This window comes from Drosophila innubila (genome assembly GCF_004354385.1).
Source record: "Drosophila innubila isolate TH190305 chromosome 2L unlocalized genomic scaffold, UK_Dinn_1.0 4_B_2L, whole genome shotgun sequence".
NCBI classification, from domain to species: domain Eukaryota; kingdom Metazoa; phylum Arthropoda; class Insecta; order Diptera; family Drosophilidae; genus Drosophila; species Drosophila innubila.
Genome location: NW_022995372.1, coordinates 2577023 through 2583966, shown reverse-complemented (window position 1 = coordinate 2583966; position 6944 = coordinate 2577023). Strand labels below are relative to the sequence as shown.

General features: G+C 32.8%; 1 long non-coding RNA gene across 1 annotated transcript; it reads right to left on the bottom strand.

Annotated features, from left to right (window-relative positions):
- Positions 1 to 2689: 2689 nt before the first annotated feature.
- Positions 2690 to 3125, bottom strand: LOC117781392. The gene is made up of 2 exons (XR_004617160.1): positions 2982 to 3125; positions 2690 to 2919 (listed from the first exon to the last, which is right to left on the bottom strand). It is a non-coding gene; the product is annotated as an uncharacterized LOC117781392 (long non-coding RNA).
- Positions 3126 to 6944: the final 3819 nt, after the last annotated feature.

The window sequence follows — 6944 nt, the reverse complement described above, 5'->3', positions numbered from 1 at the left end:
AATTTTTGTATTTCAAATGCATATGAAATAGGAAATAAACAAGTTTTTTCTTTTCTTCTTGAAGGACAATTAAGAAAACCCACAGACAGCTTCAAATTCAAAGTGGTTTCTTTTTTAATGCTTATTTATTTATGCGTTTTATTTTCACTTGATTTAATTTTGACACGCATAAATACAATGAAGGAAAAGTTGTGGAAAATCTCAGTTTGTCAGACATTTGCATTTGCTGTCAGTGTCTGTCTCAGGGACTCGAAAAAGGGCCAACAAATTACTGACCTATTTATATAATTTTCTTGAGTTTTTCTCAGCTTCAGCTGCTGTTGTTGTTGTTGTCTTTGATTTCGTTTGCAGTCGAGTGGAAACACTTCATTCCGTTTGAGTTGTCAACAGTGCAACGAATTTTCCTTTTTTTCATTCCTTGACCCCGAAACGGAGTTTCAATATGGGATGCGATTATGATTATGGTTACGGTTAAGGTTACGTTTAAGGTTACGGTTTATGAATCACATTGACACTATCTTGGTTTGAAATCGACTTGCTTTTTTCTTACTTGATTTTCATATCGAAATTTGAATTTATTTTGAAACCAGATAAGAGGTTAAGAGCAAAGTTTTTCTGTCATCTTTGATTTAGCTTGATTGGGTGGAAGTTCCTTATCTTTGTCTTTGTGTCTCTCTCTTTCTATAATTCTCGTGGAGAGTATGCATTTTTTTAAAAGGAATTAAAGTACGAAATTCTTAATCCTATTTTTATGTTAAAGCTAGTTTCTTGGAATTTTATTGATTGATTGAATGTCATGAAAAATTCAATCTGCTTGGGGTTAGTCGTCTCTCTGAAAACACTTCTCGTTTTTTATCTATTATCTACGTCTTTCTTCTACAGTTCGTAAAATTCATTTCCTTAGCTATTTCTTGGTTCTTGTATGAAATAAAATCAGATAAAAGTTTAAAAGGAAAATCTGTCAATTTTTATAATAGATGAATTTTTTTGGATTCAATCTCAGTGATAATTAGAGCTGCTCTCTTCTCCCGCTGTCTCCAACAGAGTATTTTCAAAATGTTTATGAAAGAATTGAAATAACACATCCTTTATTTCTTTTGTGTTGTTTTTGCATGCTAATGCGCCGTGTGTGACTAATTGCGTGGATTGATGAACTTGTGTCAGTCCGTCACTCAGTCTGTCAATGCGTTTCTCTTGCAACTCTTTTTTTAAGGGTTGCTTTCTGTTGTTTCGTTGCGACTGCGTTCTACTCGTTTTAATTAAATTTTCTGCGCCTGCGCGCAATTTTTTACTCATTTAAACATTTTTGCCAGGTTGTCATGCTCATTTAAAAAGAGCAGGGGAAACGGGGGGAGAAAGAGGAGTTTGTCCACACGCCTATATTTTTTGTAAAGGGTTAAAGTAAAAAAGAAAACAAGTTTTGACTAGTTGCGGTTTCTGGACAACTTGTGGCTGGTCAGTTGAATAAGTATTGAATTGCATTGAACTGCACCCACTTTTTGTTATCCAGCTGTTCTAGTTTTGTAATTCGAGATGCCTTCGAGTTTTGCTTAAATTAAAATGATTAATCATTTCATTTGGCATCAAATGACAACTCATCAAATGTACGAATTAATAATTAATCAACGCTGAAATCATTTGCCAACTCTCAGAGAAAGGTAAATTTAGATGCCAATCCCTTTCGATTTTAAATTGGATTTTCAATTTGAATTCTGAGCTATGCAAATTCTGCTGGGCACAGTGTAAAGTTACTCCAACAAAAAGAGGATTTTATTTTAATACACAACATACAACATAATCAATGTGAACTCAACGGCATCGCATTTGCATACAATAATATCAGAGCAGTTTCCATATCTTCTTCTACCTATCTATCTACCTTGCAACCTACTCAACTCTCCCCTTACCAGCATTTATCTACCTACTCTGGATATACCCTGTACATGCAGCAAATGAGCAATGCTAGAAATTTCCGATCATATCTCTAAAGATCATTAAATCAACAGATTGACTGACTGACAGATTGATTGACTGATCAATTGATTGAAAATCAACACATATACATGTGGAATGTTAATAACAGAGAATATATTTCTAAATTTATTCATTTATTTATTCATATAAAAAAAGCAAATTAATTTATAAATTTATTCATTTATTTATTCATATAAAAGAAGCAAATATTTAAAATAAAGCAAGTGAAAAAGTAAATAAATTAAAAATTAAACAAAATTTAATAAAATTAAACTAAAAAAAAAGAAATTGAAACATTTTTAATTCACATAATCATAAATGAATACATATAGATTGTTATGCAAAATGACTTTAAGTTAAAATAAAAACTATTGTTAAAAAATGTCTTTTATTGTCATCCCAAGAGCTATAAATTTTTTTGAAATATCTGTGCAAAATACAAAAGGAATTCAAAACAATTTACACCCATATATTAAAATTTATATAAAGTACCAATAGTTTTTCAAACTTTTTTTAAAATCTGTGCAAAAAAATAGTCGAAACGATAAATATTCACAGAAAAACATTATTGATAAACAATTGTAAATGCTCAAAGTACGTACTATATAGTCTTTCTTTAATATAATTCAAAATTTCTAAAAGCAAGGTTAGTTAAGAGTGCGAAAGAGAGAAAGAGTTAGCGAGAGAGAGAGGGACACGAAGAAAAAAAGTTTTCATTATAAATCTGTTCAATTTTGCATAATCAAATTAAGATTAATGAATCTATCATGACTTTAAATTATATTGAAAGGATTTGAGCTGCTTTCATATATAATGGATGTTTCGAATTCAGTTTGTAGGTTTACCACCATCACGTCTTCTGTCAGGGACTGATTGTGATCCCAAAAACACGTCCAAATAACTCCGTTTCCTTCGTTGTTGTCATTATATTTCCCGGCCAAATTGCTGTAAGAATTTAAGTTAACAAATTAAGCTTAAAAAAAATTACCACTTTATCCAGTTTTTACCTCAAGAAGTCACATTACTCATTATGATGGATGTAGGTATTATAAGAGGAGCTATTACTATAATTAGGCCAACTATTGGTATTATCATCATTTTGAACTGAACTTGACTGAATGTCTGAGAAGACTAACGGACACAATGTTTAACTTGTTTATATACACTCATCAATATATATAAAACAGCTTGCTATATATATTTTTTGTAATTACGACTTACAATTCTTGGAAGCATTCAAGCTCGATTATTAAAAGTCGTAAACAAAGCAGGCAATCAAAAAAAAAATCGATCACAATCATTCATTCAAACATTCATAAGAGAGAGAGATAGGTACACTGATAAGCAAAATGTTCTAAAATTTAGATTTTGGTCTCAGAACTAAGATTTTTGGTCTAAAAAATGCGTCGAGAACATAAAATTCTTAAATTCATTTAAGAACATTTTAAATAATACCAAGTTCTTATTTTAAAAATAAATGTTCTTAAAAATAAAAATTAAAAATAAAAGAATAAAATTTATTTTTTTTATTTAGAATTTTTTTTTTTTGTAATTTTTATTTATTTACATTTTATTCTGTTTTAGTAATTTTATAAATGTTATATTAATTTGTTACTAGTGGGATTCGAACCGCCGCCTACTGCTTCACACTACACACTACTAGTACATTCAAATGAGACATGAAACATGAAAAATATAATTGTTTTAAAAAGATGTTTTTATTAGCAATTCAATTGGACTATTGAACTCTGCGAAATATGCAACTATTGTTTCATGCAACTTTTATTAATCGGATTTGAGACAAAGAAAATAAATACTTGAGGTGTTTGAATTTCAATAACTTTTCTTTAATACTATTTTTTTAGTTTACGTTACTTAACGTGATGATCTTATATCAATTTTATTGACTACAGAGTATCTGCCAGTCGCTCATCACATATTTACCTTGTCGTCTTTGATGTTTGCGCTGCCTGGATGGAATTATCGTTGGTCCAAAAATAAAAGAAGCCGAATCCGGGCTAAGGACGCTTTAAATTTATTATAATGATGTTTATCTCTCATATTTTTATGCTTTACTCATAACATCAACAATTGGCTTAAGGGAGCATAAAAAATGGGAGGAGAAGTAGCCCCAAGGGGGGAGTGGCAAATGGCGGCTTATTGTTATTTTCATGAGCTCATATTTATGTTTTATTCGCAAAAAGGTTTCATTTAAGAAGGGAAGGAAATAAAGGGGTGGAATGAGAGCTTATTAAGCCATAAATAAGCGGGTTTACTTCAGATGTTGCAGCGGAACAGGAAAAGGAAGCAGCTCGGCAACTCTGGCAACTCTGAACTCGGCAATTTGGAAACTCCTGAATTTGGGCAACGTCTTTAACCGCAAGTAAAAGGCAAAAAGGCGAACGGAAATTATGAAAATGCCAAAATTGGCCACATCCGGTTGGCAGCTCTTAAGATATGCCCCTGCTCTCTCACTCTAACATGAGCTCTCTCCTGCTCTTTCCACCTGTTACAAATTTGGCTCACAAGAAAATACTTCTTTCTAAATCGTCAAAGCCATTTTCGTAGCATACTTTGCGGCTGAAACTGAGCTTGAGGTTGAAAACGGTGGCTACGAGTTTATGGATTGTTGTTGTTGTCGTTGTTTGCCACGTTACTTTGTTACACTGTTGTTGCCGCAATTTATCACAAATTGTGGCAGATTATGGCAGATAAAGTTGCGACCCGAAGAGGCATTTCGCTTGACTGCATAAATCACATTTGACGCTGCTTAAAACTTGATGCTGCCCCTAAAATGTGGCAAGCTGCGTGTTGCGGCTTCTACGCCCAAAACATGTTGGCTTTGAAGCGCAACACTTGGCAAACATCGAACCGCTAATGAAATGCCACAAAACTACAAACCACTAAGTTTTTGTTTCGGGCCAAAGTGCTGCCAGATTTTAGCTAGAATTTACAAAAAATGGTAGCTAGAAACCAGGGAATAATACCGAAACCAGTACGAAAACTCATTATCAAGAGCAAAGGTTTGCCCAAATTCAAACAATCATAACTTTATTAAAACTCAACCGATTTTCAAACGGAATATCATTTTGATCATGGGTTGGCCTCTAGATTCGTTCTGCATTCAAATTTTATTAAGTTCGTGAAAAAAATTATTTTCCTCTAGACCTCGATTTCGATGCTAAGGGTCCCCCCTTTGAAATATTAAAAATTGAAAATTTTAAATCTCACGTTTTCGCTTTTAATCAACTTCTTATATCATAATTAGTATAAAACAACATTTTAAACTTGATTCTGAGACCTTTCATTTTCTGGTAAAAAATCATGTCAAATCGGACAAAAATTTTGACTTGTAAAGTTGATATATCCAAAGTCTGACCAACTTTCAACATTCATAACTTTGTCAAAACTGAACCGTTTTTCGATTTAAAAGAGTAGTTGAGTCAATTTTTAAGTAGCCAGATTTCTAGCTAATAGCATTTTTTAATTTTTTTAAGCTTTTGTAATTTCAAAATAGCTAGGTCTAGCTACAAAGTAGCTTAAATGACAACATTGACAGCAATTATTTATTAACTGTTTTCCTTTTCTTTCTTTCTCAATAGTTGACATATGCAAACAAGTGGCAACTCTGCCCCACCAAGAGCTGCCACCCTATTTTACCCGCTTTGCAGTTTTTGTGACGCACTAAATTTTATGCTCGACAGTCAATTAAAAACTTTTGGTCAAGAGTTCTCTCTTTCTCTCTCTCTCCATCTCTCTATTTTACCTACTTCCTCCACTGCTGTGGCTCTTCAATTAATTTTATCACATGCATTCGATCAAATTCAATTAAAAGTTAAGCATACGCCGCGTACGCCGTACGTGGCAATTACTCAAACTGAAAACTCAAACATAAACTCAAACAGCAATCCAACTTGAGCCTTCTTTTATCACGGGGAGGACATGAACAGGATACAGGTCCTAGGCCAAGTGCTCAACAGGTGTGGGTGAGCTGGTAGCTTGTTCTTAGAGATGGGCAGACATCATCTATAGAGAATGCACGATTAAATAACTTAAAGCTGTGGGAAAAACTAAATAACTTTACAAAGGTGAAACGATGGAAATTAGTAGAGCAATTATTTATTATTATCAAATATATTATTTGTAACACTAATAAATATACAACATATCAATCGACCGATTCAAATATAAATATAGAAATTTAATTTTTAAATTAAAACATATTTCAACTAATTTATTTTATAAATGTGACATCCAACATATATATAAAAATGTTTATTGTATATTTAAACTTAATTAAAATCAATTACAGTTTTTAGACAAATCAAAAATGGAAATTAAAAATATATTCAAATTTAAAGTCGTTATGAGTATCGTGATTATCGTGCCGCACACGGTCCCATCTCTAGCCAGAAACCTGTGCACTAAGTGAACTTATCAATAAAAAGCCATAAAATGTGAAGAACCTCAAAATTGGTCCCTAGAGAATTGTTGCCAATTTGCAGCAGAGCTTAAAAGTTGAGTATCTCTATATCTGTCTCGATTTCTCTGCTCCTCTCTCTGCCTATCTCTCAATCTGTTTCTCTGTCTGTCTGTCCATTCGTGTGTCTTCAATGTATCCTATCAGTCACTTTTCAATGTGGCAGCATTTTAAAAACTTGACTGGACTCTAAAAAGTTCTGGGCACAAGTTTCTTCGTAATTCAATAAATGACGTCGCCGTCAGCGAGACACGTGAGTCGCATCTTAATGTGGCATGAGTGTTTGAGTGCTTGTGTAGTGAATGCCATCAACATAAATGCGACCACATTAAGGTGCGAAAGCACAATGGGAACTTTAATCAACTGCTCAATAATGCAACAAACGTTCTTCCCTCTCCTTCTTACCCCTCTTCCTGTCCTCTTCATAACAATTGGGTCAAGTTGACAGTGAGTGACCTTGAAACCTTAGCTAAAAATATTTGTTTTAAGC